The 8,037-nt window shown below is 56.9% G+C and overlaps 1 long non-coding RNA gene across 2 annotated transcripts; it reads right to left on the bottom strand.

The window, feature by feature from the left end:
* Nucleotides 1-257: 257 nt before the first annotated feature.
* LOC118537246 (uncharacterized) lies at nt 258-3,603 on the bottom strand. 2 transcript variants are annotated; one of them, XR_004918017.2, is made up of 3 exons: nt 3,217-3,603; nt 2,149-2,293; nt 258-972 (listed from the first exon to the last, which is right to left on the bottom strand). It is a non-coding gene; the product is annotated as an uncharacterized LOC118537246 (long non-coding RNA). The 2 variants fall into 2 exon arrangements; XR_013445444.1 differs by lacking the exon at nt 3,217-3,603 and adding an exon at nt 2,456-2,933.
* Nucleotides 3,604-8,037: the final 4,434 nt, after the last annotated feature.

The raw sequence follows: 8,037 nt of genomic DNA, 5'->3' as shown, positions 1-8,037 counted from the left end.
TTTTCTGCAGATGTAGGATCAGAGACAAACAGGGCATCACCTCTGAAAATGTAGAGAAGGCTCCCTGCAGAATGTAACAACGAGCTAAGTCTTGAAATATATTTAGGCCAAGAAGAGTGTATTCCAGGCTAAAGACAAAATAAGAGGGGGACAAGGAGTCGAAGTCAGTGATGTACAGTATACAACACTTTAGTGTCCGCATCAGTCACCTAGTGCCACAATAATGCTTTGTAACAAATATCCCAAAATGTAGTGGTTGAGAACAAGAATCGTTTATTCGTGCTCAGGTCTGTAGGAGGGCTGGAGTGAAGGCACTGCACTCCATGTGCATTCACCTGGGGCCCCAGGCACGGCAGCTACCCCCAGGCAGCCCTTCTCCTGGAGACGGCAGAAGGACGAAAGGCAAGCTCAAGGGCATTGCTCTTGACACCGCTGCCTGTGTCATGCTTGCTCGCTTCCCATTGGCCAAAGCAAGTCACGTGGCCAAACCTCTTCCCATTGGCCAAAGCAAGTCACATGGCAAAGCCCAAAGTCGAGGGGCCCGGAAGTACATTTTACCTTTGGCGGGAAGAACTGCAAATGCACATCCTAAAAGGGGTGGATTCAGAGACAGATGATGAACTGGGGCCAATGCGTGCATCTAGCGCAGTATCGGAGGGACACCTGCAAGCAATTCAACAGTTTGCAGGAGCGCTGCACGGGCCATGCGGTGGGAAGGAGAAGGCACTGCGGAGACGGGGAAAATGTGACAGCTGGAACCTCAGGTGCCGAGCGAGGAGCCTGGTCTTCCCCTGTGGGCACTAGGGGGCCTGCTTGGTCCACGCGGGCTGCCGTACCAACATACCACCGTCTGCGGGCTTCAGCGATAGACATTTCTTTCTCACAGTTCTGGAAGCTGGGAAGTCTAAGATAAACAGGTTCAGTTCCTGGTAAGAGCCGTTTCTCTGGCTCGAAGACCGCTCCCTTCTTGCTCTGTCCTCACATGAGGGAGAGAGAAAGAGATTGAGCTCTCTGGTGTCACTTCTTTTAGGGGCCCTAATCCCATGCGGAGAGCCCCACCCTGGTGACCTCATCTAAACCCAATCCCCTCCCAGAATCTTCATCCACAAACACCAGCACATTGGGGATTAAGGCTTCAACATATGAATTTGGCGGGCACAATCCAAATCACAGCAGAACCTATAAAGAGTTTCAAGCTTCACTGTGACATGACCAGGTCTGTGTTTTTAAAAGTTGCCCCAGTGACCCGGCAGGAGAGATTTGAAGTGGGAAGACTAGTTGTGATACACTGTGTGTGTGTGTGCACGCATGCATTCCTCCCTCTATTTGAACAGGTTTGAACCAGCCTGTGGTCATAAGAAAAAACAGGAAGGCAGCAGACCCAGTTTTGAGAAATACATTAGCAGTGAAAGCAGGACATGGTGACTGGTGGGGCGCGGGAGATCAGGTGATGTGAGCGGTCAGGGCAGACCTCCCGGGTTTCAACCGGGGACTGTGGGCACCAAACCCCTCCTGAGACTTCAGGAGCTGCTGATGTGAGGAGGAGGAGCAAGAATGCCCGGGCATCACAAACATCCTTCTGGGGAGCCAAACTGTTGGAAGGGGAGGGCACCGGGCAGGGCCCTCAGTGTCCCAGATGTGTCCAGTCCCCCATGGGCACTCAGGAAATGCGTAGTTGATGGAGATTGGCCTGGGCATTTGAATCTGGATTCCAGGGAGAACCCTGGCCTGGAGACACAGTTTGGGGGGCGGGGGGGGGGGCGTCATCCAGATCCAGGTGGTCACATGACACCCGGGGATCAACTTCTCTGTGATATTCCTTCATGGTCTGGTTGATCATAATGGCCATTATGCTGGTTGCTGTTTTCTTTTTCTTTTTTTTAAAGTAAGCTCCACGCTGGACTTGAACTCATGACCCTGAGAGCAAGACATGAGCTGAGATCAAGAGTCCGCAGGTGCCCCATGCTGGTTGTTGTTTTTTTCCTAAGTGTTCTCCTCCGTGTTGAAGACTTCCCATCCCCCAGCATGGCCCTCCCGTCCGCTGCAGGCTATTCCTGCCCAGCCCTCCAGCCCGGCACCCCCCTTCGCTGTGACTCCATCCCTCCTTCAGGCCGTGCCTCCTCCTGCCCCCTCCCAGACTTTACTCACAGCTCTGTATGGCCTTTCTCTCGCTTTCCATGTGCTGGAATGCTCCTCCTCATTCCAGGCCAACCTTCAATACCACCTGCTCCAGGAAGCCCTCCATGCCTCACGCCTCACCACTCAGAAAGACGCCCTCCCTCCTCACTTGCACCTGCCGTGATGTAAGACCCAACAGTAAAGTGTGTTTGAGATACTGCCTTGATATCTTTGAGCCTCACAAGACCACAAAGGCCTGAGTTTGGCTACTGGCACCAGGTACCGCCTCCCACCTCCCCCAGTAGCTCCCCTGCCAGCCCCACCAGCTGCACCTCACCTGGTCCTCAGCCTCATGGGTTCCATCTCCCTGTCGCCTGCAGAATTATGCAAATTACACCCTCCATGGGAACCAGGGGGCACCTCACCCTCCTGTTAAAAAGCCAGCCACCCACGGCCCCTGGTTCTTCACTGCTCCTGAATGTGGCCCCCGTGAGGCCCTCCAGAGCAGGCGGTGCCCTCCCCCAGCCCAGGCTGGGAGTATCTGTTGCTAATAAACTGCTGGCCATCGCATCTGTCCAGTGTCAGGTGTCCTGTGCTTGGCCATCTCGCACTGTTTAGTGTGGGGCTTCTCCCTCACGATGGGGTACATAGGAAGTGGTCGGAATACCTCCCTTCCTGCTCTGGTCAGGTTGATTAGGTGCATTTGGCCCTTACCACTCTTTCCCTCAAGGTCAGGGACAGCCTGGCTCCGTCTTGGTGGCCCTAGCACCTTGCTTGGCCCATGGAATCGACTCCAGAAATGTGCGTGGACCAGATGGTTCCTTCACTCCCCTGCTCCACCCCCAGCTCTCCCAAAGCCCCTCCTCCAAGTCCTCGTCCCTCCAAGACTCATGGGACCAAGTAAACCCTTATAATCTAGGGCTCTGTCTTGCTTTCTCAGTCTTCTTTGTCCACACCTAGGCTGAGCTTGGGAATTCTGGACAAACATTGATAGACCCCCAGGAGCCCTTGCAGAGACTTCCTCCAGAATCAATACCCCAAGGCCATTTAAATATTGTCTGAAACCAAGCCAGTCCCCCGCTCATCTCCCTCGCTCACCTCCAGATGATATTTAATTTTTCTCTAAATGAACTTGCCCGGTGTCACAGTACATTACTGCACTTGGGAACATTCCTATCAGGATCCATGAGCCGCTGGCATGCCGAGCGATGGCACCGCTTTCCTCTAAGGACATTTTCCCGTAACGTAGCTGATTAAAACACAGCTGACTGCGGGAGAGGCAGCGGCGCTCCAGGCAGCCGGGGTGAGCCGGCCGGACGCAGAGATAATGAATAACGGTTTGTGGCCAAACTGGTAATGCACCCGCTATTATATCGACCGGGGTTGCGGCTTCAGTTACTCGCGCTGAATTGCTAGGCTGGAGCTGAGTTCTGCGGGAGGCCTGGTTGCTGCCCTTCCTCTTTTGAAAACGTCCGTTTGTCTGAAGTTGGGTTCTTGCTCCTTCCTCCTGTCACTCCATTCCAATGAGCTGGCTATTTTTGCCGGTGGCCACCGTGGGAGTGTGAGTTTGGAACGCAGCAGAGCTGTGCATTCCATCTGCTGGCGCGTGTGCCCACCTCCCACGGGGTGCGTGCCACGTGCGCTGGGCGCCCCACATATGAAGTGGCAGCCTGTGGTCCAGGGGAGGAGACACACACCCAGCCATGGGGTCGGTGTCGCCTCTTGAGGGCTTCGGCTCTGCGGCTGGTCTAGGGGTCGGCTCGAAGCCGGCCTCCTCCTCTTTGTAGCCATGAGACCTTGAACCTGAGACCCCTTGACTATAAAGTGGTGCTGGCCCTGTACGCCCGTTAGGGTGTCACGGCGTTAAAGGGACCACGTAAGGGGACTGTTTGGCACTGTGCTTGGTACCAAGTGAGCTCCTGCTACGTGGGCCTTGTCGCCGGGAGGCCTGTACAAGGGCCCCAGGGTGCAGAGGGAGCAATGACTACTGCCGCCAAGGTCAGGGCGGCTTCACGGAGGAGGCAACCGGGAGCTAAGTTTTGTAGGGGAGAGTAAGGCTATGGGGCCAAGTCCTCGCACACTGCCAGGGGCTACCCTGACCCGTCTCCTCCATCAGCTCGTGCTCAGAGCGGCCCTGAAATGTGGAGGTGCCCATGCCCCCAGAGACAACTTCCGGCACCCAGTGGGAGTCGTAGCCTCCTGCTCCGTGGTCGGCGAGTCTGGGGCACAGTCCATGCGGCTCCTGGGGCCCCAGCAGGCCTGAGTCAGAGTCCCTGACACAACCTTCGCTGGTTTGTCTTGTGCTCCTGCCTCCTGGGGTCTCCGCAGATAAACAACACACATCTACGTCCTGGGCTCAGGTTCTGCTTCGAGGGAACCCAAGTGAGGGAGAGGAACACACTCCTCACCATCCTACCCCCACGAGTCTGCCCTTGCCCCGGCCAAGTCTCGAGAAGAGAAAGGTGGACACAAGGCCCTCTCTGTGACAGGCACAGTGGGCAGGAGCTGTGCCTAAGAGGGGCAAGTCCAGTCCGCCCTTCCACTCCCACCCCCGAGAGAAGCCTGGGGGCTCAGAGCTCCCTGGAGGAGTAACTGGAGTGTCTCCCCCAAGACTGCAAGCCACCCTCTGCCTCACCACAGGCTTTAGCAGTGGGGGATGAGAAGGCTGGCCGCTGCTCCTCCGTCCCCAGGGCCCTTCCTCAGTTCCAAACCCAGCAGAGAGCACCTGCTAGGGCTGACTCACCCAATGCTGATTCTAGTTGGAATCCAAGTGTATCCATTACCTACTGCTGCAGGAAGACTGAGGGAAACCTAGCCCTCAGTGGCAGTCCACATGGAGCACTGACTTTTACTCCCAAGGAGTCAGCATTTGGCAGGACGGTTCTGCTGCTGGGGGCTGGGCTTGGCTGACCGCAGCTGGCCCTGCATGCACCTGCTGTCAGTTGGCAGGTGGCTGGGGGCTGACTGGGCTAGGACAGCCATAGCCGGTCTCCGCATCGCTGCTATGCTCTCCCCCAGGCTGACCCGGGCTTGTGCTCATGGTGCTGGCGGGGTCCCAGGAGAGAGTGGAGGCTGAGGCTCAGAGCTGACATTACCTCGGCCCCATCCTTGGGGCCGAAGCAAGTCAGGCAGCCAGCCCAGATTCAAGGGGTGGGGAACAGAATAGACTCCCGCATTGTCACAAAGGGTGTGGGTAGAGGGAAGGGTGGAGGACATCAGTCTACCACCAAAGGGTGAGACAGCCTGTCGTGGGGAAAAAGCCAGGTCCAGTCCCTGCCCTGATCCTCCTAGCTGTGTATCCCTGGGCTGGGTGCCGAACTTCATCTGCAAAAGGAGATGAAGGCCACTGTGAGGCTTCTTGTGTACTAGGGACAATTCATTCTTCGGACCAGTGTTTACTGAATACATGCTATGTGCTAAGCGCTCTCCAGGTACAGGGATGGAGCTGTGAACGGAACAAAGATGCATGTAGTTTGCACCGTAGCAGCAGGGGACAGACCACAGACAAGCAGCTCGGCAAGTAAACCACACAGAGCATTACAAGGTGCTAAGTGCTGTGGCCAAGTAGGGCAGAGAGGAGTAGGGGCGTGCTGGGGGGGCTGGGGGAGTGTGGGAAGGACGCAGCCTGAAACAGGCTGTCAGAGCAGGCTTCACTGAGATGTGACACTTGATCCCGGGCACAAAGGCGATGAGGATGTTAGCCGTGTGGTTATCTGGGGCAAGAGCATTCCAGGCAGAAGAATGAGCTGGTGCAAAGGCCCTGAGGCAGGAGTGCGGCTAGTGGGTTTGGAGAACAGGAAGACCAGTGTGGCTGGAGCAGAGTGAGTGAAGAGATGAGAGCAGAGAGGTGACAGGGCGAGATTGTGAAGAGCTTGGAAGCCTCCAGAAGGGCATTTACTGGGTAAAATGGGAGCCCATAGTTTGGCTGCCATGTGTGAGAAAGCTGGTGGCCAGGTGGGGGCAGTGATGGGAGCTGGGGGTCCGGGGGAGTGCTGGCCCTCTCTGGGGGATTTTGAAGGGGAAGCCATGGATTTCGTGTGGATTGGTTGAGGCACGGTGGGGGGGGGCAGGGATCCAGGAAGGGAGCACTTCCCAGAGCACCTAGAACCTGCGAGTCCAGACAGAAGACGTACCACAGCGGGGGAGGGGACTGGGTTTGAGTCCCACCGCCACCGCCTACTAGCTGTGTGGCCTCCGTCAAGTCACTGCCTTCTCTGTGCCTCTTTGTAAAGTGAGCTATTAATGATGCCCTCGTCCTCACGGGGCCCCATGAGGACACAGGGGCTAATGTCTGCAGCACGGAGTGGAGGACCCACTGAGCACCTGGCAAATGGGATCCAGAATTCCAGACAGGGATGCATCTGTGACATAGCATGGGGGCCCTGGGGTGCCGACTGGCCCTTCTCCCGGCCTGGCAGGGGCCCAGGGAGTGGGAGGCCCCCTGAGCTGCAGGTGGGCTCCCTGCCAGTCTCTCCCAGGTTCCTGGAGGGGCAGGGTCCTAGTTTGGGTCAAAGGACCACTGAGGAGCGTGGAGATTTCCCTGTGAGTCTCTACCAAGTATTTACCACCACCAGGCCCAGAGTAAGCTGCTCTGTGTGCCGAGCAAATCGTGCGGAACCTGGGACCCCAGCCCTGGCATCACCCTTCTCCGAAGACCCCCTCTGATCCTCTACACCCCCCTGGTCCCCCACCCAGGCCAGACAGCCTCTCCCAGTGGTCGAAGCTCAATCCTGCTCCTGAAAGGTGACTCATTAAATGGACAATCAAATGCAAACTGGCGTGCACGCTTTTTCATAAGGCTTTTTATATAAGTAAATGGCTAAATCAGGAAAACATTTCTGGGCAGACCATCTGTCTCAATTTGAGCTTTGAGAAATATGGTCACCTAGCAATGTGCCCGTGTCAGACACTAAAAACGAAATACCGGGCAGGCAAGGGAACATCACTCCTGCTCTGAAAGTGGGTTGCTTGTCCCGGCTTCATGGAGCACTGAAGACTTCCCTCAGGCTACAGTCACAGGGGCTGGGGCTGCCTGGGTGGGGGCCAGCTCGGGGGTGGGGGGGGGGGACACCAGCGCACCTGCACTGGGCTCTGGCTCTCCTCCGCGGGCCACACGGAGATGCACAGACACGGGTTTAACAGTGCCCTGCCCTTTTCTATTTTCCACATCTCAGAGGCTCTCACGGGGGCCAAACAGGACTGCCTTTGGGGCACCGCACCTCCCCACCCCACCTGGCCCTTGTGAGGCAGAAATCGGGCTCAGCGGATAGAAGGGCCCCTAGAGAGGATGCAGGTAGCTGGGGGAGGGGGGGAGGGAGACGGGGTGGGAGGGGTGGGGTGGTGAGTGCCTAGTGTGGAGGTACGGAAGTGCCCACAGGTGGCCCCCTCCTGAGAACGCCAGAGAAAGTGTTCAAGGACCTGGCTTGGGTTGGACCAAATACTCATCATTGTTTCACTTCTGTGACCTTTTTCTTCTGCTCGTTCTATTATTTGAATATCGATGAGGCCCCAGCAGGAAAAGGGAAAACACGCCGGTGTGAAAATTGGAGGGAATGCTGGTCACGACGTGCATTCTTTCCACACCTGCACGGTTGCAGAGAAACAGGCCTTGGGCACACGTGTGTCCTCACAGGGACATCCGTCTGTGTTTGGGAGTCTTTCCCCGTTCTGCGTGTGTGCGTGTGTGCGTGTGTGTGTGTGTGTGTGTGTGTCCACCCTACGGCACCGGGCCGACCCCCTGCTGTATGGGCTCCTGGCGGGGAGGCAAAGGGTCCCTCACAAGAGAGGGGTGTGTGCAGATCGGCTCCTCGTGCTGGCGGCAGGCCAGACCTGTGGCCACGGGGACCAACGCCCACTCCCGAGGCCGGTCTTGCGCTGTGGGTTCTCTGTGAGAGTTTCGCCTTGCTCCACCCCGTGCCT

This window comes from Halichoerus grypus, chromosome 2, assembly GCF_964656455.1.
Source record: "Halichoerus grypus chromosome 2, mHalGry1.hap1.1, whole genome shotgun sequence".
Classification (NCBI taxonomy): Eukaryota; Metazoa; Chordata; class Mammalia; order Carnivora; family Phocidae; genus Halichoerus; species Halichoerus grypus.
Note: the sequence above shows the minus strand (reverse complement) of the source record. Positions and strands in the feature narration are given on the sequence as shown.